Genomic DNA, 24,430 nt, shown 5'->3' on the forward strand with positions numbered 1-24,430 from the left:
ACTGGAGACGAGTATAATCACCCGTGATTTGGTATCTGACAGAGTCAGAAAGAGGTGATTGTCAGTGATTGAAAGAGGTGATTGCTGTATTACACGGCGGCAGGCAGCTTCCCTGACAATCACAGCTCATCCATTGTCCGGCATACCTTTTGAAATAGCTAGTGTTTTACACCCAATATGGATCCACATTTCAGGCAGAACCTATGTTGTGGGATCTTTGGCCTGAAGACCAGTGCCTACTTCATAAATAGTTCAGAAGCAACTCTGTTGGCTTGACTCAATCGATGGGCAAGCGATTCAGCTGTGGCTGTGATGTATACACAGCTACCTGTAGCAAAGTAAACTCTTTAGAAACACATTACAAAGAATGGAGTTGTGGGTCCACACTATCTTTTACACATAGGACACCAGGGCATGCTCTGTCTTATCAAGTTGTACTGTATGTGCACCTGTTAAACGGTGCAGATATCTTAGCACTGGAGTCCTTCAAACCGAGAATAAACCAAGTATCATATAAACCCCAAACATCAATTTTGTGAACATGAGTATGAGGACCGACACTGACTTAATTTAACAGAAAGTCAGCTCTGGCTAATAGAACATGATTAAACATGATTAAAACAGATTCAAATAGAGACTGAGTGTTATACTTGATTCACCAACGCTACACTATATGACCAAAAGAATGTGGACACCTGCTCGTCGAACATCTCTTTACAAAATCATGGGCATTAATATGGAGTTGGTCCCCCCTATGCTGATATAACAGCCTCCACTCTTCTGGGAAGACTTTCCACTAGATGTTGGAACATTGCTGGGGGGACTTGCTTCCATTCAGCCACAAGAGCATTAGTGAGGTCGGGCAACTTTACAGTTGGCACTATGCATTGAGGTAGGTAGAGTTCTCCTGGCATCCGCCAAACCCAGATTCGTCAGTCGGACTGCCAGATGGTGAAGCGGGATTTATCACTCCAGAGAACACGTTTTCACTGCTCCAGAGTTCAATGGTGGCGAGCTTTAAACCACTCCAGCTGACGCTTGGCATTGCGCAAGGTGATCTTGTGTGGTTGCTCGGCCATGGAAACCCATTTCGTGTACACCCCCCGACCAACAGTTATTGCGCTTCAGCACTCGGCGGTCCCGTTCTGTGAGCTTGTGTGACCTACCACTTTGCGATTGAGCCGTTGTTGCTCCTAGACGTTTCCATTTCACAATAACAGCACTTACAGTTGCCTGGAGCAGTTCTAGCAGGGCAGAAATGTGATGAACTGACTTGTTGGAAACGTGGCATCCTATGACAGTGTCACCTTGAAAGTCACTGAGCTCTTCAGTAAGGCCATTCTACTGCCAATGTTTGTCTATGGAGATCACATGGCGGTGTGCTCGATGTTATACATCTGTCAGCCACGGGTGTGGCTGAAATGGCTGAATCCACTAATTTGAAGGGGTGTCCACATACATTTGTATAAATAGTGTACTTACCTCTAGGAGATTCTCTGTTGAAGCCCCATGTGTTGAAGAGCCTCACCTGCTTCCTGGACAGGCTGTCCATCTCTCTGCATCACTCCCTGGTGAAGTTTGTGAGCCAGCTGCTGTAGCTCATCAACACGGATTGCCAACACGGTAAGAACACACCACGTGATCCTAGCAGAAATAATGCTGCTCACTCACACAGGCACCATTTGTAGGTAATGATTGTTTCAGAGAATTTAGTTTTTCTGGCTTGGAACTAAATTATCTGCTTAATGCTAATGGCCTGATCTGGTCAAGGCCCAGTTTTTTGTTGTCAGGTCACATGACCAATAAAAGCTACTTCGTGGCAATTCCACTCTGTCAAATGTAATTACAAACAAAATTAGTTCCCACTCAGCTTTAGTTTGTGATTTTGATGGATGATCAGGCATTCATATTATCGGGTTGACACATATCAGTCTCAAAAGAAACATGTATTTTCTCCGGAACTTCACTATTACCACTTAATATCAGTAGCATTTCATAATTATTATTCAAGTTATTACCTCTACCTATTAGTCTAGTATACAAAATTTCAGATTGGCGAGGATTGTCACATTTTCGTATTGACAACTTCATGCATAGGCTATAAGACGCAAAAGAAACATGCATTTTCACTATTGCATTACACCGTGTTACTGGTTTTTCCTTTTCTTTCCGTTTATTTATTTTTCGTATTGTTTTTTATGTCCATTTTGTTTAAATGGTACTGTTGTCTAAAGGCCAGTTTTATTGCTTCTTTAATTAGCACAACAGTTTTCAGCTGTGCTAACATAATTGCAAAAGGGTTTTCTAATGATCAATTAGCCTTTTAAAATAACAAACTTGGATTAGCTAACACAACGTGCCATTGGAACACAGGAGTGATGGTTGCTGATAATGGGCCTCTGTACGCCTATGTAGATATTCCGTAAAAAATCATCTGTTTCCAGCTACAATAGTAATTTACAACATTAACGTCTACACTGTATTTCTGATCAGTTTGATGTTATTTTAATGGACACATTTTTTTGCTTTTCTTTCGAAAACAAGGACATTTATAAGTGATCCCAAACTTTTGAGTACATTTAAGGGTCAACTGAAAATGTTGTCCTTCTTTGTGGCACTTGATCATTATAACCTGGCAGTAGCCCAGGTGTGATAAAACATGTTGAGTGCCCTTCCCTATAAGCATGCTAAAAGTCAGTTGTTAATTTGTTTACTGTGAAATAGCATTATATCTGGTCAAACACAATTTTTTCCAAAAGTTTACTATGGGTCTGTAGCAGGCTGATTGGTCCACTGTTTGAACCAGTAATGGGTGCTTTGCTATTCTTGGGGAGCATAATTACCTTTGCTTCCCTCCAGGTCTGAGTGCTCACACTTTCCTGTAGACCTAGATTGAAGAGATGGCAAATATAGTCTGCTACCATCCTCAGAAATGTTCCAAGTTGTCAGTACCAGGTGGTTTGTCATTATTGATAGTCAACAATAATTTGTTCACCTCTTCCACACTCACTTTACACAATTCAAAATTACAATGGTTGTCTTTCATAATTTGGGCAGTTATACTTTGATGTGTAGGGTTTGCGTTTGTTGCTGGCATGTTATGCCTATATTTGCTAATCTTGGTAATGAACAGTTGATTCATGTTGTGTGATTTGCTATCTGATTAAATTAAAGATGGAGCCGAGTTCGCCTTTCTGCCCAAAATATAATTTAGGGTGCTCAAAGGATTTTTAGTATCATCCATCTTTGTTTCATAGTACCGTTTTTTGTTTAGTCACATGATTTCGCAATTTACAGTACGTTTGCCAATCGGCTGTGCAGCTAGACGTATTTGCCATTCCTTTTGCTTCTTCCCTCTCAACCATAAAATGTTTAAATTCCTCATCAATCCACAGGGATTTAGCAGTTTTATAGTAATTTTCTTAATGGGTGCATGCTTATTAGTAACTGGAAAAAGCGATTTCATAAATGCGTCAAGTGTGGCGTCTGGTTGCTCCTCATTACGAACAACAGACCAGCAAAATATCTTTACATATTCAACATAGGAATCACTATATAAAGATATATCAGTTAATAACTGCACAGTTTGACAATACCTTAAATTTCCGCCCTTTAAGACTTGGTACAAACGCTCAAGCGCTCTGAATTATTTGCCCAGTGCAGTTGTGCAGGTCCTATCTAGCTGTTCTGACTGACTTAAGTGACATGTGCCAGTGGATGGGGATGAGAACTGATATCATGCTGTCAGTCCCTTTATCTCTGTCCCAGTGTTCAGTACTGCCGCTTACCCCGCCACTGAAACCCTGATGGAGCCTATTGAGCCACATGCAGTTCTGATGTTATAAGGGCACAAGGCGAGACCCAGATGCAGACATGGGAGGCAGGTGGTTTGAGTCTTGATATTTATTAAACAATCCAAAAGGGGTAGGCAAGAGAATGGTCGTGGACAGGCAAAAGGTCAAAACCAGTTCAGAGTCCAGGAGGTACAGAGTGGCAGGCAGGCTCAAGGTCAGGGTAGGCAGAATGGTCAGGCAGGTGGGTACGGAGTCCAGAAACAGACAAGGGTCAAAAACCAGGAGGACTAGCAAAAGAGAATAGAAGCAGGAGTACGGGAAAAATGCTGGTTGACTTGAAAAGCATACGAGACGAACTGGCACAGAGAGACAGGAAACACAGGGATATATATACACACTAGGGAAAATAAGAGACACCTGGAGGGGGTGGAGACAATCACAAGACAGGTGAAACAGATCAGGGTGTGACAGATATCGCATGCCTAGCCATTATGTTTTGTCAAAGGGTTCACCGTAGGGTCTTGGCCATTGACTTTTGTGCTTGTGGTTAACAGGCTTTGTGGTACGCCCTCGAAGCAATATAGCGTTGTGAATTTCTTTGTATTTTGAGAACAGTGTCAGATGCCTTTTGGTATTGTAACACCAAAGGCATTTGTTGATAATTGGGATTCATTGGCATAAAGGTACAGTATGTGTTTGATAGGTGGTCATTTACTCTTTCATCTGAGCTTTCTCATACTTAACTTTGACACAGACATTGTCATTGGTGTGAACATTGAAATTACAGTTTAGGGGAATTTATGATCTGATAATTTGTGACCGACCAGCTCGATTCGGTCTTATGTGGCAAAATTAGAAACTGTGTTTTTTTTTTACATTGGATAAATTAGAGACTCAGAAAATGTTATCATACGCTACAGTAAAAAAAAAAGTACCTTTATTAAACTAGGCAAGTCAGTTAAGAACAAATTCTTATTTTCAATGATGGCCTAGGAACAGTGGGTTAACTGCCTTGTTCAGGGGCAGAACGACAGATTTGTACCTTGTCAGCTCAGGGATTCGAACTTGCGGTTACTAGTCCAACGCTCTAACCACTAGGCTACGCTCCCTCCCCGGAGGAACAATGGGAAAGTAATTTTGCTTTGAAAGTTGATAAACTTGTAACCCTACTTTTGAGAAAATGTCCCTTGAATGTTTTGGTACACCTACTGGAGCGCTCTTCTTTGTCTACACCCATTCAGCATCGTTCACACCCTCTTAAGCCTTAGCCCCACCCATATTTTTAAGGATTCACATGTGAGGCCATGTGCTAAACAGAGTGAGTATAGTAGTGTACTGAACAACCAAAGATTTCAAGACTAAAGGCTGGTTCATACTACGTCTATTGACATGCCTGTAGACAGTTGTCACAGTGACATCATGAACATTCTATTGTCGTCCTTGTCAAACTTGTTGTTCTTATTATGAAAAACTATAAGCAAAACAAATAATGGCTGTGATTTCGCTAGCCAGTTCAAATAATGAACATATCACAGCTGACAATGTCTTAACTAGGACATTTGTGTTAATTATTACAGGAAAATAAACTCACAACAAGATCATTATTTACAAGTTAATGGAGAGCTAATTGCATAAAATAGCTTACGGTTGTGAGTGTGATGAAATTAAAGCAGGGCATTCTACTGGAGATTTTTAGAACTTGGACACTCTCTGTTTCCCTAACTTTACTGGACATACTAATTTGTCTTTGGTGCATGTCATGTTCTTATTCACATTACCATCTCTGGTTAACACACACTATTCATATAAAATCAAAGTTTATTTGTCACATGCACAGGATACAGAAGGTAAACGGTACAGTGAAATGGTTACTTGTATTGTGGAGTCTTTTGTTTAGATGTAGCTAGCTAGCCAGCTAAACAATGAACTATAATCCCAACTCATAACATTACTACCATGCATGAATCTGCAGGTTGGTAAAGCTAACCAGTTAGGTTAAATGTTAGATAGCTAGCTAACATTAGGCAAATAATATTACTACACACACGTAGCGTTAGCTAGCGAGCCATACAGCTAGAGTCAGCTAGCTAGCTAACAGTACGCTTTAACTTGCAATGAAACAACTTTCTGACCAAATTTGAAACATAATATCTCAAAGTGTAGCTAGCTAGACTCTCTTACCCGTATACATGGATGAACGCTTCTCCCCCTCTGTCACGGATGCCATGGTTTCCCTTAGTTTGATGATGTAATCCAGAGACAAGTGTTTTATACAACAGCCTTCTGTATGTTCTCTTTTCAACTCCCTCCGCATATTTGCAATCAAACGCCAGAATTTTCTCCATCTCCTTAGCTGTCATACTCTGCTTCCAACAGGTTTTCCACAGATTTCAAAACTCAGTCAACTTCTTCTGTGATGACAACACTGTTGATCACCATTTCAGAAGAGTCTACAAAGTCTGGTTCAATGAAAATATTTTTACCTAAATCAGGGATTTCCTCATCGTCTGATTCATTTTCAGAGTCCGAGAGAGTCAGCATGGTACGATCGTCCTCCAGAAAGTGGAGAGCATTAGCAACACTTCTGCAGTTCTTTGTGATATCTTTCAAAAACGGCGCATTAGAAAGGATTATCTACACATAGTTGAGCAGCTCATGTTATAAACCGACGCATGCTGCAGACCAATCCAAACTCATCTCTCTGCATGTCCAGCCCATCCATTAACTCAGCCAATCACGGAAGCGGGAAGGTTTGCGTCTTTTTCCGTGGCTAAACCAACTAGGCTCGTAATTTAATAATTGTATTCATATTTACAGATGGCATACAAGTTTGTTATTAAGGCCCATGAAAGTTAACATGTTCCAGAAGGCATTCTACAAAACAAAAACACATTTTGATAAAACATTTATGCTTATGTTCAAATGCCTCTCCTGTGAAGTAGTGACACGCAACATACGCCTAGTTTCCTGAATCAAGTCACATTTATGGACTACAAAAGCTAGGACATAGACGTGTGAATCCTTTAGAAATTAGAGATAATTATGCCGAGCCATTAAAGTAGAATTTTAGGTCGAGCTTTTCCACTTCATAAATGCCTCTGAAGTGTCCAGTCAGTACGGTTTCAACCTGTGAACTTGAATACAATGAGGGAAATGAAGAGTCAAAGCATGTACTCTTAAATTGATCAGCTCAAACATTTCCCTCAGGTATTTAAAAAGTCTCTGCATCAATCTGTCATCGAAAAGCACTGTACAGAACAAGCCAAACAAAAGACCCACCGGTACATGGATTTCTCATTGACATCTCCTAGGAAGCACGCTAACGATGGTTGTCGCTCGAAGGATTTTAATAAGGATGTCATTGGACAGGGGAGCGTGCATCATTTATAGATTGATTGGACAATCAATTGCGATCCGGGTGGCCTTTAACATGATTACCAACAGAACAATGTCTTCATTAAAAATCCTCCGGCGTCTAACAAGCTACACACACTGGGCCTAGCTCACTTTGAAACAAAACTATGAGAAACACATCTCTGGTAGAGTAGAAGAGGCTGAAGTACTCAAATGGAAGACTGCCAGTGGAAAATACTTCCTTTGGCTTTTGTGAGTCAACACCAGTGTTGTGATGAAATGAATCCCTTTTTATTTATATATATTTTTTTCTCTTCCCTCAGCATTACACTTTTTTTGTCTCTTTGCGGGTCTTCACAACTGGGTAATGTGGATTTTGTTCAAACAGCCAGATTGACTTCTTCTGTGTGTGTTCTGTTGTGGGGCTTTTGCGCTCTTCGCGGTGTGTCGTCTTAAGGAATGTTGCTACTATGCAGTATTGAAGGTGACGGCAGACTTTAATTACTGAAAGTTGCATACGTACGTACGTATGAGTGTGTGACTCCTGCTAGTGCTAGATTGTTATCATCAAGCTGGGATTTGATGCTGACACCTTACGTGCTGCATCAGCCTCAAGTGCTCAGTTGCAGTTGGAAGAGGGAGGGGTAGAGGGGTGAAAGACAGACAAAGGAGATAAAGAGAATGGTGGATGTGAAGGAAGAGATTCTCTTTGTTTTCTCTTTCCAAAATGTCTCACTTTACAGTTCCAAAACACATTGTATCGAGACCAACACAATATTGAGAATGCAACATACAGTATAAAGGCCTTGTGGATCTGTTTTTTAGAAGGTCTTCTGTAGCTAGATGTCATGGCTTTATTGTAGTGCAATGAGAATGCCAACACTTACCTAACTGCTATTTTGACAAGCTATTTTATTTTGTGCATTCTGCAGCTTGAGCTATAACTTTGTGGCTCTTACAACCCTTTTTAATAAGGTAGGGTAGAGAGTCGGTCAAAGTGCTATCTTTATTTGGTACTTCTAAACAAAGACCCCAGGCTTGGGGACACTGAAACATTATTTGCCCAATCCCCCTGGATGCTCTCACATCCAGCAGAACTCCTAAACCTAGAGCAATGAATCAGGCTCACTTTCAGTCAGGACCCATTATGTTTGTATCATATGTCTTGGTGGGGGATCAAAGGACCAAAGGGGAGAGGGAGAAAAGGGAGCTAGAGGACAAACACTGTGCCGCAGGCAAAACAGCATGCCCTAAGGCAAATCTCATCAATTGAGAGAAGCAAAGCAGTTTTCACCCCCCCCCCCCCCCCCCCGCAAAAAAGCAAACGCAATCAATATAGGACTGCCCCTGCCGTTTATGTGCCAAAGAAAAACCCCAAAAGGAAAACATTACTCTGAAAAATCGCACTGAGAATGCTTGGGCGGGTTAGGGTATGTCTCTACATACGCCAACCGACTCTTGCTATCCATAATAATTACAACCACCAAAGCAGATCATAGAACGAGCAGTGTGATTGGATAAAGTAGGCCTACCGCATTTATAAAGCCTCTCTCCCCTCTCCCTCTCTCGAATAAGAAGATGACTTTATTCTTCATTAACTTGGAGAGACTGGAAACGTACTATATCTTAATGCTTAAAACCCAACCCCCCTAGACACACACACACCCTAGGGGTTTGAAGCAATGGGTCTGCCGGAGTGCAGCGTCCCCAGAGCAATTATAGGGGTTAAGTGCCTTGCTCAAGGGCTCAACGGCAGGGAATGATACCAGCAACCCTCCGTTTTCCGGCTCACTCCGCACCAGATTTTTCCAGTCGGAGCTCGGTTTTGAACTGGAAACTATCCCATTGTTGGCCCGCTTCTCTTACTGCTAGGCTACCTGCTGCCCCCATACAGAGTCTCTGTACCTAGCCTATCTACAGCTTATGATTTGATTGTGGTTCTACGATGATGATTGAAACCTTTATTTGCCCCAAAGGAAATTTGTTTTGCTCAACATGAGCAATGATTTATTTAAAAGATACAAAAAGAAAGACCTGAGTGTTCCAGGAAACATCTGAACCTTCCAATAACCTTCTAATAATGAGCTGGGGTTAGCACTGGAGGTGTCCAGACTCAACATGCTGTATCAACAACTATAATGCAAGAATACTCAAATCAATAATGGTGATCTTTTAATCATCTTCTAGCGCGTGTTGTCTAACTTTAACTGTCAAAACAAATGGGCATCAGGGAATTGGCGTGGGTGGGCGCCATCGACAGAACCCTCCTGTCCAGGAGTGTGATCAATAGACATTACCTCCTCCTGAAATATTTCCTTATGTTGATGTCCTCCTGGCAGTGATTTAGTGTCTGGTCGAGTTGGAGTCTTTTGTTAGACAGCCTTCCCTGACATTTCAATCTCAAGTGACCTGTAACCCTATGGGCCTTGGTCAAAAGTAGTGCACTATATTAGGGAATAGGGTGCCATTTTAGATGCAGCCCTGGTCTCCTCTGAAACCTCAACCACCCTAACCAAAGCAGTATCCTCTCCTGTGGAACAAAAATGAGAAGGGGGCAACAACAAAAAATGGGGGAATTTTATAAGCCGTCTATATTGGTTCGACTTGTGATATTTTCTGGTAGTGAATCGTGGGCTGCGTTTTCACCAGCAGGGCAATGTGATTCATCAGCGGAAGCGATGTGCCAGTTAAAATGTGTTAAGGAGCAGAGGAGTGGGCGTATGACAACGGCATGCTAATGATGGGAAGAATGAGTCACCTCGGTGTGAGGGAGCTATATCTCCAAGATTAGTACTGAAAGATAATCTTTCAAAAATAATTAGCCTTTGTGATCCAGGAGCAATTAAATTATTTAGCTGATTATACATCTCAATTTAACTCAACTGTTTCAGAGAGGGTCCCGCATTCTTCAGATGAATGCACCGACATAACCCCTTATTGAGATTGCGCTGACATTTGTTTTATTCAGGATTGACTCGGCCCGTTGTTATGACCTGTTTTATCACATTCCGTTACATTGCAACTTGCTGAACTTTGATATTAATCACAGTTAGGCTCAATCCGAACACTCCCCACCCCCAGGGAATGGGACATCAAGTCAATTGTGCACATGCACATCAAAAGCCGCCAATGGATAGCCTACCATGCGATTCATTGACGACGAGCCTTGTGTTTTTCACCATTCCTGTACTGGCGACAGTAATAGCATTCTTTATACAGTACCAGTCAAAAGTTTGGACACACCTACTCATTCATGTTTTTTTCTTTATTTTTACTATTTTTCTACATTGTAGAATAATAGTGAAGACATCAAATCTATGAAATAACACATATGGAATCATGTAGTAACCAAAAAAGTGTTAAACAAATCAAAATATATTTTGGATTCTTCAAAGTAGCCACCCTTTGCCTTGATGACAGCTTTGCACACTCTTGGCATTCTCTCAACCAGTTTCACCTGGAATGCTTTTCCAACAGTCTTGAAGGAGTTCCCACATATGCTGAGCACTTTTTGGCTGCTTTTCCTTCACTCTGCAATCCAACTCATCCCAAACCATCTCAATTGGGTTGAGGTTGGGTGATTGTGGAGGCCAGGTCATCTGATGCAGCACTCTATCACTCTCCTTGGTCAAATAGCCTTTACACAGCCTGGAGGTGTGTTGGGTCATTGTCCTGTTGAAAACAAATGACAGTCCCACTAAGCGCAAACCAGATGGGATGGCGTATCGTTGCAGAATGCTGTGGTAGCCATGCTGGTTATGTGTGCCTTGAATTCTAAATAAATCACTGACAGTGTCACCAGCAAAGCACCATCACACCACCTCCACTATGCTTCATGGTGGGAACTACACATGCAGAGATAATCCGTTCACCTACGCTGCGTCTCACAAAAAAACTTGAGCGGTTGGAACCAAAAATCTCAAATTTGGACTCATCAGACTAAAGGACAGATTTCCACCGGTATAATGTCTATTGCTCGTGTTACTTGGCCCAAGCAAGTCTCTTCTTATTATTGGTGACCTTTGGTAGTGGTTTCTTTGCAACAGTTCGACCTTGAAGGCCTGATTCACGCAGTCTCCCCTGAACAGTTGATGTTGAGATGTGTCTGTTACTTAAACTCTGTGAAGCATTTATTTGGGCTGCAATTTCTGAGGCTGGTAACTCCAATGAACTTATCCTCTGCAGCAGAGGTAACTCTGGGTCTTCCTTTCCTGTGGCGGTCCTCATGAAAGCCAGTTTCATCTTAGCGCTTGATGGTTTTTGCGACTGCATTTGAAGAAACTTTCAAAGTTCTTAACATTTTCCGTATTGACTAACCTTCATGCCTTTAAGTAATGATGGACTGTCATTTCTCTTTGCTTATTTGACCTGTTCTTGCGATAATATGGACATGGTCTTTTACCAAATAGGGCTATCTTCTGTATACCACCCCTACCTTGTCACAACACAAGTGATTGGCTCAAACACATTAAGAAGGAAGGAAATTCCACAAATGTACTTTTAACAAGACACACATGTTAATTGAAATGCATTCCAGGTGACTACCTCATGAAGCTGGTTGAATGCCAAGAGTGTGAAAAGCTGGCATCAAGGCATAGGGTGGCTACTTTAAAGAATCTCAAATATTATTATTTATTATTTTTTACTTTAATTTATTAGTTTATTTGGTAAATATTTTCTTAACTCTTTCTTGAACTGCACTGTTGGTTAAGGGCTTGTAAGGAAGCATTTCACAGTAAGGTCTACACATGTATTCGGCGCATGTGACAAATACAGTTTGATTTGAAATATAAAATATATTTTGATTTGTTTAACACTTTTTTGGTTACTATGTGATTCCATATGTGTTATTTCATAGTTTTGATGTCTTCACTATTATTCTACAATGTAGAAAATAGTAAAAATAAAGAAAAACCGTGTAATGAGTTGGTGTGTCCAAACCTTTGACTGCTACCGTATATCTCCTGCAACAAATACGTACTTACCATATGAGAACAGGAAAACTACAATGTGCCCATCATCTACAAATCCTCTGGATGTGGTTCAATGTGGAGTAATACTGAAACAGGACTTTCATTCCATAATAGTAGTTTGATATTCACTCATCGCATTTCCTAAACTCAGTAATTTTCTGCAATTTCTTGTGGATTAATGATTAACCGTTGTCAGCTAACCAGTCTTTAATAAAGAAAAGAGTTAGCTAAGTTACTTCAGTTCCATTGCATGACAAATATCTTCAGTCGCTAACGTTACCCTTACTACAATAAAGAACAATATTTTTTACATTCACTGGGTTTCACAAGATGACAGCCTAGTTTGCTGGTTTGCTCAGGAGTCGTTAAAAGATTAAACAACCCAAATTACAAATGTCAAATGCCCATAGCTATAGCAAGCTACAGTGCCTTGCAAAAGTGTTCATCCCCCTTGACATTTTTTCTTTTTTGGTGCATTTGGTACAACCTGTAATTTAAATAGATTTTTATTTTTATTTCATGTATTAAACATACACAAAATAGTCCAAATTGATGAAGTGAAATGGAAAACAATAACTCGTTTCAAAAAATTATAAAAAATGAAAAACGGAAAAGTGGTTTGTGCATATGTATTCACCCCCTTTGCTATGAAGCCCCTAAATAAGATCTGGTGCAACCAATTACCTTCAGAAGTCACATAATTAGTTAGATTGCAAACAGGTGGACTTTATTTAAGTGTCACATGATCTGTTACATGATCTCAGTATATAAACACCTGTTCTGAAAGGCCCCAGAGTCTGCAACACCACTAAGCAAGGGGCACCACCAAGCAAGCAGCACCATGAAGACCAAGGAGCTCTCCTAACAGGTCAGGGACAAAGTTGTGGAGAAGTACAGATCAGGGTTGGGTTATAAAAAATATCAAAAACTTTGAACATCCCACTGAGCACCATTTAAATCCATTATTAAAAAATTGAAAGAATATGGCACCACAACAAACCTGACAAGAGAGGACCGCCACCAAAACTCACAGACCAGGCAAGGAGAGCATTAATCAGCAAGAGAACAAAGATAACCCTGAAGTAGCTGCAAAACTCCACAGCGGAGATTGGAGTATCTGTCCATAGGACCACTTTAAGCCGTACACTCTACAGAGCTAAGTTTTATGGAAGAGTGGCCAGAAAAAAAACATTGCTTAAAGAAAATAATAAGCAAACACGTTTGGTGTTCGCCAAAAGGCATGTGGGAGACTCCCCAAACATATGGAAGAATGTACTCTGGTCAGATGAGACAAAAATTGAGCTTTTTGGCCATAAAGGAAAACGCTATGTCTGTTGCAAACCCAACACCTCTCATCATCCCGAGAACACCACCCCCACAATGAAGCATGGTGGTGGCAGCATCATGCTTGGGGATGTTTTTCATCGGCAGAGACTGGGAAACTGGTCAGAATTGAAGGAATGATGGATGGCGCTAAATACAGGGAAATTCATGAGGGAAACCTGTTTCAGTCTTCCAGAGATTTGAGACTGGGACGGAGGTTCACCTTCCAGCAGGACAATGACCCTAAGCATACTGTTAAAGCAACACTTGAGTGGTTTAAGGGGAAACATTTATGTCTTGGAATGGCCTAATCAAAGCCCAGACCTCAATCCAATTGAGAATCTGTTGTATGACTTTAAGATTGCGGTACACCAGCGGAACCCATCCAACTTGAAGGAGCTGGAGCAGTTTTGCCTTGAAGAATGGGCAAAAATCCCAGTGGCTAGATGTGCCAAGCCTATAGAGACATACCCAAGAGACTTGCAGCTGTAGTTGCTGCAAACGGTGGCTCTACAAAGTATTGTCTTTGGGAGGGTGAATAGTTATGCACACTCAAGTTCTCAGTTTTTTTTAATCTTGTTTGTTTCACCCCAAAAATATTTTGCATCTTCAAAGTGGTAGGCATGTTGTGTAAATCAAATGATACAACGCCCCCAAAAATCTATTTTAATTCCAGGTTGTAAGGAAGCAAAATAGGAAAAATGCCAAGGGGGTGAATACTTTCGCAAGCCACTGTAAATGTATAGCCAGCTGGCTAATGCTAGCTTGTCGGCTAGCTTTTTAAAAACGTTTTTTTTTTTACTTTTTTGTGAAGATAATAGATTTGACATTTTTCGGGATTTCAATAGAAAGCTTGGAGTGAGATTTTCTGTGTGAATTTCACTGCCTCGTAGCACAAGCACAATTTCCCGCGGCTTAGGCCTATGACCAGGGTGAATTTTAATCATTTGAACCACAGGTCAGGTGTATTCAGAATTCTTTGGACATTAAATGAACACTCCAAAAAAAAATAACTTTGTTACTTTGCGATTTTTGGGGGATGAAACGTTTTTTAAAACATTTTTTAGTTTGTTTGACATTTTATTCAGACAGTAATGAAATGAGATAGGAAGAATCTTGGTGGTTTCAAACTTCCATTTAAGAATGGAGGCCACTTTGTTCTTGGCCATCTTCAATCTGCATAATCCTGTCTCGGAGCTCTAAAGACAATTCCTCCGACCTCACGGCTTGGATTTTGATCTGACAACTGTGGGACCTTTTAAAGGCAGGTGTGCCTTTCCAAATCATGTCCAATCAATTGAATTTACCACAGGTGGACTCCAATCAAGTTGTAGAAACATCTCAAGGATGATCAATGAAAACAGGATGCGCACCTGTGCTCAATTTTGAGTTTCATAGCAACGGGTCTGAATTCTTATGTAAATTAGGTATCTCTGTTTAACTTATTTATTTTTTATACATTTGCAAAAATGTCTAAAATCCTGCTTTCGCTTTGTCCTTATGGGTAGATTGATTAGGAAAACCTTTATTTGATAAATTTTAGAATAAGGCTTTAATGTAACAAAATGTGGAGAAAGGGAAGGGGTCTGACATGCACCTACCCCAATGATCTGATGCTAATGACTAGGATTTATGCAGGAGTAGATATCAGGACCCGGACAAAACACCCTCTTTTTGACTGATGGCTGATATAAGGGCATGTACAGTTGAAGTCGGAAGTTGACATGCACTTAGGTTGGAGTCATTAAAACTTGTTTTTTAACCACTCCACAAATTTCTTGTTAACAAGCTATAGTTTTGGTAAATTGGTTAATACATCTACTGTGTGCATGACACAAGTCAATTTTCCAACAATTGTTTACAGGCAGATTATTTCACTTATAATTCACTGTATCACAATTCCAGTGGGTCAGAAGTTTACATACAGTAAGTTGACTGTGCTTTTAACCTGTTTGGGCTGCAGGGGCAGTATTGAGTAGCCGGATAAAAGGTGCCCATTTCAAACGGCCTCGTACTCAATTCTTGCTCGTACAATATGCATATTATTATTACTATTGGATAGAAAACACTCTCTAGTTTCATAAAACGTTGGAATTATGTCTGTGGGTGACCCAGAACTCTTTCTACAGCGAAATCCATGACAGATAGTGCGAAGGTCTGAGAGCGAAGCTCTGGTTTCAGATCAGTTTTTAAGGTCTGTGTATATCCTATGGAACGACATGAACTGCACCCGCCTTCCCCTGGATGTCAGTAACCAATGAGAAGTGGAATGGGCTTTCTGCGTAGCTCTCAGAGGTTATAAAAGACCAAGGAGTGAGAGTAGCCCCCTTTTCGACGCTGGCCATTACGCAGGAAGGGACCTCCGGATGCCATTTTCAAAGGCTCGGTTATCAACGTGAAATGTATCCGTCTGTAATTTAATTCGATATAGGAGTTAGAAACATCATAACGTAGTTAATTTAAACCGTTTTATAGCAATTTATATCCGTTTAGTGCGATTTTGATGCATTTCTATGTGATGCTCTATGAAGCTTTGGGCACGTTTCGGGGTCCCGGTCGAACGTTAGCGGGCATTTCGACGGACAGAGGACATCTTTCGACCAAAAGAAGATTAGACCCAAGAAAGGATACATTGCCCAAGAATCTGATGGAAAATCACCTCAAAGTAAGAAATATTTAATATGATAAATCGTTGTTCTGTCGAAATATTTTAAACGCATATTGCGCCATTTTGTTTTGTATCCCTTCGCTTGGCGAACCCTGTATTGCACAGTAAGGATAATTTTAGAAATGTAAATCAGCGATTGCATTAAGAACTAATTTGTCTTTCGATTCCTGTCAACCCTGTATTTTTTAGTCAAGTATATGATTAGCTTTCGATTAAACTAGATCACTCTGAAAGATGACGTCCGACATTTTGAGGCGTGATTTGCTACTATTTTCATTGTATAACCACGGTTTTTTATGGCTAAATATGCACATTTTCGAACAAACAATATATGTATGTTGTAATATGATGTTACAGGAGTGTCAACGGAAGAATTCTGAGAAGGTTAGTGAAAAAATTAATATATTTTGGCGATGATTACGTTATCGCTCTCTTTGGCTTGAATCGATGCTCTGGTAATGTTTGCACATGTGGTATGCTAACTTATCGATTTATTGTGTTTTCGCTGTAAAACGCTTAGAAAATCTGAAATATTGTCTGAAATCACAAGATCTGTGTCTTTCCATTGCTATGCTTTGTCTATTTTTATGAAATGTTTTATGATGAGTAAATTGGTCATACACGTTGCTCTCTGTAGTAATTCTAGTCGCTTTGGTGAGATTTGTGATGGTGGCTGCAATGGCAAACTATGATTTATACCTGAAATATGCACATTTTTCTAACAAAACCTATCCTATACCATAAATATGTTATCAGACTGTCATCTGATGAGGTTTTTTCTTGGTTAGTGGCTATCAATATCTTAGTTTAGCCGAATTGGTGATAGCTACTGGTGTTGAGAAAAAATGGTGGACAAAGAAAAAGGGTGTCTTTTGCTAACATGGTTAGCTAATAGATTTACATATTTTGTCTTCCCTGTAAAACATTTTAAAAATCTGAAATGGTGACTTTATTCACAAGATCTGTATCTTTCATTTGGTGTCTTGGACTTGTGATTTAATGATATTTAGATGCTACTATTTAAATGTGACGCTATGCTAGTGATGCTAATCAGTGTGGGGGGGGTGGGGGGTGATCCCGGATCCGGGTTTCTGAGGCAGTAAAAGTTAAACACAAGGCCATATATGCACTGGGGTTGCTTATCAAGATGACATTGAATGTTCCTGAGTGGCCTAGTTACAGTTTTGACTTAAATCATATTGAAAATCTATGGCAAGACTTGAAAATGGCTGTCTAGCAATGATCAACAACCAACTTGACAGAGCTTAAAGAATTTTAAAAAGAAAAATGTGCACATATTGTACAATCGAGGTGTGCAAAGCTCTTCGAGTTTTACTCAGAAAGACTCACAGCTGTAATCGCTGCCAAAGGTGATTCTATCATGTATTGACTCAGGGGTGTGAATACTTATGTAAATGAGATGTTTCTGTATTTAATTTTCAATATACATTTGCAAAAATGTCTAAAAACCTGTTTTCACTTTATCATAAAAATATATTTAATCCATTTTGAATTCAGGCTGTAACACAACAAAATGTGGAGTAAGTCAACGGGTATAAATACTTTCTGAAAGCACTGTATGTCCCAATCCTGCATTTGTTTTTAATTGTAATTGAAATGTAAACATTGAAAACCCTGAGAAAGAAAGCAAAGTGCTAAGCCTCTCTAAGCTCATCCCAAGGTAGATCCAAGGTATTACAGTGCACTCAAAATGGAATCAAATTCACCCTCTTCAACAACATTAGGCTATGTGCACAACTAGAGGATCACTCGACATGAATTTATAGCCTGCACTTTCTTTTGTGTTTTCTCTGTGAACAGATAATATATCTTATTCCAACAGAATTATCTTTAACTGGTAGGAGCAGGTTTTATTTCTCTCGCTGATTTCCAAAGAACATATAAAACAGTGTTTTGCAGAGAACAAGCATGTCTTGTGGCCGCCAATGCCATGTCTGTGAAGGCATCCTTTTCTTACTCTTGACACCATAGCAGACGTACAGAGCTATTAAAAAAACATCCTCTCCTCACATATAGAAGAATGTACTGTAGTAGAGAATTGTTTTTCCTTGTCTGATAACTCCTGACTGAACAGAACCTCTGGTTTCTCTGAACAACAACTCCCACTCTGGGCTACTGCACTGATTAGAAGCTAAAAAAAAACCCACAACAACCCTACTCTGTAGTAAACGACTACTTTGTTTACACTGTTAACAAAGCATGGCAATAAATTGCCTCCTAATACACGCTAATGAGTGTCTCTCTCTCTCTCTCTCAGAGGCTGTTGGCTGTCTTGGGCTCCGGCACGCCTATGTCCCACACTACGTGCTCATCATCACTCAGACGAGTCCCCTCTTCTGTGACGAAGGAAATGGAGTATAATTTTACTTGGGGGCCATTTCATTGTTCCCTGTAAGCTTCTTAGCTCTAAAATATTCACATTTCAGGAGCGGGAAACATCTGTGACGTCAGCAGCCAGAGGAGAGAGAGTTAGAGGGAGAAAGAGATATAGGAGAAAGAAAGTGTTAGATGGAGTAAGAGAGCGTGTATAAAGGGTGCGACGGAGAGAGGGGATGGGTTTTAACAGATGTTGCCTGTTAGAAGCTTCCGACAGCTCTCTTTCCCTCTCTCACGGCATTACAGTCCTGTCCACATAAAACAATGCCATCTCCTGTCATCTCCACACACTGGAGATGTTGTTGAAAGAGTGAGAGAACAGAGATTCTGGAGAAGGCACAATCCTAATTATAATCTAAATGCAGCTGAAAGCAATTATTTGTGGGGTTCTTGTCACAGTGCTGTTGCCTCCAGCATAGATAGAATAAGTAGCCTATTGTAAATAGAATGACTTTCAAGAATCTGACGGATGTTTTGTTTGTATCTCTGCATTATTTTCTTGTCATGGTTGTCATACTCCTACTGTATGCCATGTTTGTGATATGGACTGTTGGTATTTGACTGAAAGGTTATGGATATTTCAATGTTGGAGCTTGTTGTTTTAACAAATAAGCTCATATGCCACCATTTTATTTGTCTTATGCAAATGATCAAATATTACAGAAATTACTTATGAATTATGATTTTAATTGCAAAAGCCTAAAACCAAATCACATCTCAGGAAATGTAACATTTTATGGGCATTCCATTCCAAGCAAGCAATGGCCCAGAAAACGACTGCCTCTGCGCCTTGTACTGTGGGCATCCCATAGGCCCACAGTGAGGCAGAGTGAGCCAGATATTCACTTATCAGCCTCATTATATCTCTCCCAACTTTCCAGTGTTTGCCTCGGGTCCATCTAATCGCTGAGCCACAAAAGGCATTGACGGATCTAAATAGGAAGGTTTCAGATGTTAAACACGACTTTCCCATCGAGAATAAACGAGCCTCAAAATCTGAATCCTCCCCAGCCACTCGAGAGATGTTTACTGTTGCCGAGAAGAGAGACAGAGATTGAGAGAAGGAGAGAGAGAGATGGAAAGAAAAGAAGAAAGAGATAAGAAGAGAATGATGGGGATATGTGGACTGGCTCTGCAGCTGCATATAAAACCGTAGCTCAATTGATATGCTAATTGAATCGGGAAGGTGTGGGTGGATATGGAGAGGCAGCGAGAGAGAGGGTCAAAGTATGACTGACTGCATTGCCGGCTGCAATGGCTATGTAAAAGGCAAATGCCGACAAGAAAGAGTTAAATATGGGTCTGTTTTAAAAGGGGATGATATAAACATTGCTCAATTGTTTTTACAGGCAACATACCTTGAATCCTATGGGAATTAGGTAAGCAAAAGAGAGAGGGAAAGCGAGAGGGAGGCAGAACCTGGGGAGGCAGGCAGCAACACAGGAACAGCAGTAAGGCCCAGAACCTAGGGTTAGATAGGTTACAGTCAATCGTCTCGCTCACTGTTACTCCAAAACCGATTACGTTACTTAGCAGCTGCACGTTTTTAACATTTTTTATTTCACCTTTATTTAACCAGGTAGGCTAGTTGAGAACAAGTTCTCATTTACAACTGCGACCTGGCCAAGATAAAGCAAAGCAGTGCGACACAAACAACAACACAGAGTTACACATGGAATAAACATACAGTCAATAATACAATATAAAAAAGTCTATATACAGTTTGTGCAAATGAGGTAGGATAAGGGAGGTAAGGCAATGAATAGGCCATAGTGGTGAAATAATTACAATATAGCAATTAAACACTGGAGGGATAGATGTGCAGAAGATGAGTGTGCAAGTAGAGATACTGGGGTGCAAAGGAACAAAATAAATAACAGTATGAGGATGAGGTAGTTGGATGGGCCATTTACAGATGGGCTATGTACAGGCACAGTGATCTGTGAGCTGCTGTGACAGCTGGTGCTTAAAGCTAGTGAGGGAGATATGAGTCTCCAGCTTCAGTGATTTTTGCAGTTCATTCCAGTCATTGGCAGCAGAGCACTGGAAGGAAAGGCAGCCAAAGGAGGAATTGGCTTTGGGGGTGACCGGTGAAATATACCTGCTGGACCGTGTGCTACGGGTGGGTGCTGCTACGGTGACCAGTGAGCTGAGATAAGGCGGGGCTTTACCTAGCAAAGACTTATAGATAACCTGGAGCCAGTGGGTTTGGCGACAAATTTGAAGCGAGGGCCAGCCAACGAGGGCATACAGGTCGCAGTGGTGGGTAGTATATGGGACTAGGATAGTCAGTTTTATGAGGGTATGTTTGGCAGCATGAGTGAAGGATGCTTTGTTGCGAAATAGTAAGCCGATTCTAGATTTCATTTTGGATTGGAGATGCTTAATATGAGTCTGAAAGGAGAGTTTACAGTCTAACCAGACACCTAGAATATGTGGACAACTACAAATACCTAAGTCAGAACTGTCCAGAGTAGTGATGCAGGACGGGCGGGCAGGGGTGGGCAGCGATCTGTTGAAGAGCATGCATTTAGTTTTACTTGCATTCAAGAATAGTTGGAGGCCACGGAAGGAGAATTATATGGCATTGAAGCTCATCTGGAGGTTAGTTAACACCGTATCCAAAGGGCCAGAAGTATACAGAATGGTGTTGTCTGCGTAAAGGTGGATCAGAGAATCACCAGCAGCAAGAGCGACATCATTGATGTATACAGAGAAAAGAGTCGGCCCGAGGATTGAACCCTGTGGCACCCCCATAGAGACTGCCAGAGGCCCGGACAACACTTCCTCCGATTTGACACACTGAACTCTGTCAGAGAAGTAGTTAGTGAACCAGGCGAGGAAGTCATTTGAGAAACCAAGGCTGTTGAGTCTGCCGATAAGAATGTGGTGATTGACAGAGTCGAAAGCCTTGGCCAGGTCATTGAATACAGCTGCACAGTATTGTCTCTTATCGATGGCGGTTATGATATCGTTTAGGACCTTGAGCGTGGCTGAGGTGCACCCATGACCCAGCTCGGAAACCAGATTGCATAGCGGAGAGGTACGGTGGGATTCGAAATGGTCGGGGATCTGTTAACTTGGCTTTCGAAGACCTTAGAAAAGCAGGGTAGGATAGATATAGGTCTGTAGCAGTTTGGGTCACGAATGTCGTCCCCTTTGAAGAGGGGGATGACCGCGGCAGCTTTCCGGTCTTTGGGGATCTCAGACGATAGGAAAGAGAGGTTGAACAGGCTGGTAATAGGGGTTGCAACAATTTCAGCGGATAATTTTAGAAAGAGAGGGTCCAGATTGTCTAGCCCAGCTGATTTGTAGGGGTCCAGATTTTGCAGCTCTTTCAGAACATCAGCTATCTGGATTTGGGTGAAGGAGAAATGGGGGAGGCTTGGGCAAGTTGCTGTGGGGGGTGCAGGGCAGTGGGTAGGGGTAGCCAGGTGGAAAGCATGGCCAGCCGTAGAAAAATGCTTTTTGAAATTCTTAATTATCGCGGATTTATCGGTGGTGACAGTGTTTCCTAGCATCAGTGCAGTGGGAAGCTGGGAGGAGGTGCTCTTATTCTCCATGGACTTTACAGTGTCCCAGAACTTTTTGGACTTTGTGCTACAGGATGCAAATTTCTGTTTGAAAAAGCTAGCCTTTGCTTTCCTAACTGCCTGTGTATATTGGTTCCTAACTTCCCTGAAAAGTTGCATATCACGGGGGCTATTCGATGCTAATGCAGTACGCCACAGGATGTTTTTGTGCTGGTCAAGGGCAGTCAGGTCTGGAGTGAACCAAGGGCTATATCTGTTCCTGGATCAACATTTTTTGAATGGGTCATGCTTATTTAAGATGGTGAGGAAAGCACTTTTAAAGAATAACCAGGCATCCTCTACTGACGGAATGAGGTCAATATCCTTCCAGGATACCCGGGCCAGGTCGATTAGAAAGGCCTGCTCGCTGAAGTGTTTTAGGAGCATTTGACAGTGATGACGGGTGGTCATTTGACCGCAGACCCATTACGGACGCAGGCAATGAGGCAGTGATTGCTGAGATCCTGGTTGTAGACAGTCGATGTGTATTTTGAGGGCAGGTTGGTTAGGATGATATCTGTGAGGGTGTCCGTGATTTCGGATTTGAGGTGACACGCTGCAGCGCGATCTCCCAAAATGACTTCCAATCAATCTGCGTGTTGATTGATTTGTTTGTCGAACACATTGACTTCTTCATTCGCATTTACATCTTTATTTCATACGGTAGATTGTAATGACGGTTTATCTGTGATTAATTGTTGCCCTATTAGAGCGTGCAAAAACAAAATGCTAAAATAAGAAGCAATGGTTCCAGGTTATCAGCTTATTAATTAGTTACAATTTGTGTAATCACAACATTAGTATGAATCATTGCTATTATTATGACTCTAAAAGCGCTGCAAGAAAGCAATTAAAACATTTATTATATTGTTTGCCTTTGTGCTCCGTGTAATCATCTTATTTTTTGTTTGCCATTTCCCTCTGCCAAGTTTTCATTGTCGCAGCCTTCTCCCCATATCATATGCAAAGGGTCCTCTACTATAAACATGTATGGGACTCTAGTCTAGTCCTCATTCTCCTCTGCACTCGGAGGCCGAGCAGCAGAGAGAGCGGGAAAGAGAGTGCTGCAAGAGAGCAGTCAGTGGGCACAGCGAAAATGAATGAGACATCAGAGTCTGAGACAGGCAGAGATGTCTGGCTGTGAGGGTGATGTCATGTCTCCTCACACAGGGCCAGTGGCAGTGTCCTGGGGTGGTGCCGGGAGGAGCGCTGTGGAGAGGGCTTTGTAGATGTAAAAGCCGGAGCCAAAGCTGGTGACAACTGCTCTTACTTGTTCGTAGGGCTGTGATGGTCATGGAATTTTGGATGACTGTTATTGGTCAGCCAAATGACTGTGGTCACCGTAACAAACGATCGAATAACAAAACATTAAACCTATATTTTTAAAACACATTTTCTCCTCTCCTCCGCTACTGCCTGCATGTGCTGCTACTGCTGGTGGGATGTTGCCTAGGCAACCAGAGACTAATTTGTTTCAGCAAGGAGCAACAAAGTTCCATCACATTGTAGAGTACATGTTACTGTAGAGTCCATGTTACAGCAGAAATGACTGCAAGAATGCTCAGCCATCCTGCCTTCAGTCAGTTGTTCTTTCCACTATCTATATATCTATATAGTTGAAGTCGGAAGTTTACATACACCTTAGCCAAATACATGTAAACTCAGATTTTCACAATTCCTGACATTTAATCCAAGTACAAATTCCCTGTCTTAGGTCAGTTAGGATCACCACTTTATTTTAAGAATGTGAAATGTCAGAATATTAGAGAGAATTATTTACTTCAGCTTTTATTTCTTTCATCACATTCCCAGTGGGTCAGAAGTTTACATACACTCAATTAGTATTTGGTAGCATTGCCTTTAAATAGTTTAACTTGGGTCAAACATTTTGGGTAGCCTTCCACAAGCTTCTCACAATAAGTTGGGTGAATTTTGGCCCATTCCTCCTGACAAAGTTAGTGTAACTGAGTCAGGTTTGTAGGCCTCCTTGCTCGTACACACTTTTTCAGTTCTGCCCACAAATGTTCTATAGGATGCCATCTATTTTGTGAAGTGCACCAGGCCCTCCTGCAGCAAAGCACCCCCACAACATGATGCTGCCACCCCCTCGCTTCACGGTTGGGATGGTGTTCTTCGGCTTGCAACCCCCCCCCCCCCCCCCCCTTTTCCTCCAAACATAACGATGGTCATTATGGCCAAACATCAGACCAGAGGACATTTCTCCAAAAAGGACGATCTTTGTCCCCATGTGCAGTTGCAAACTGTAGTCTGGCTTTTTATGGTGGTTTTAGAGCAGTGGCTTCTTCCTTGCTGAGCAGCCTTTCAGGTTATGTCAATATATGACTCGTT

The sequence above is a fragment of the Salvelinus namaycush genome, chromosome 14 (assembly GCF_016432855.1).
Source record: "Salvelinus namaycush isolate Seneca chromosome 14, SaNama_1.0, whole genome shotgun sequence".
NCBI lineage: Eukaryota > Metazoa > Chordata > Actinopteri > Salmoniformes > Salmonidae > Salvelinus > Salvelinus namaycush.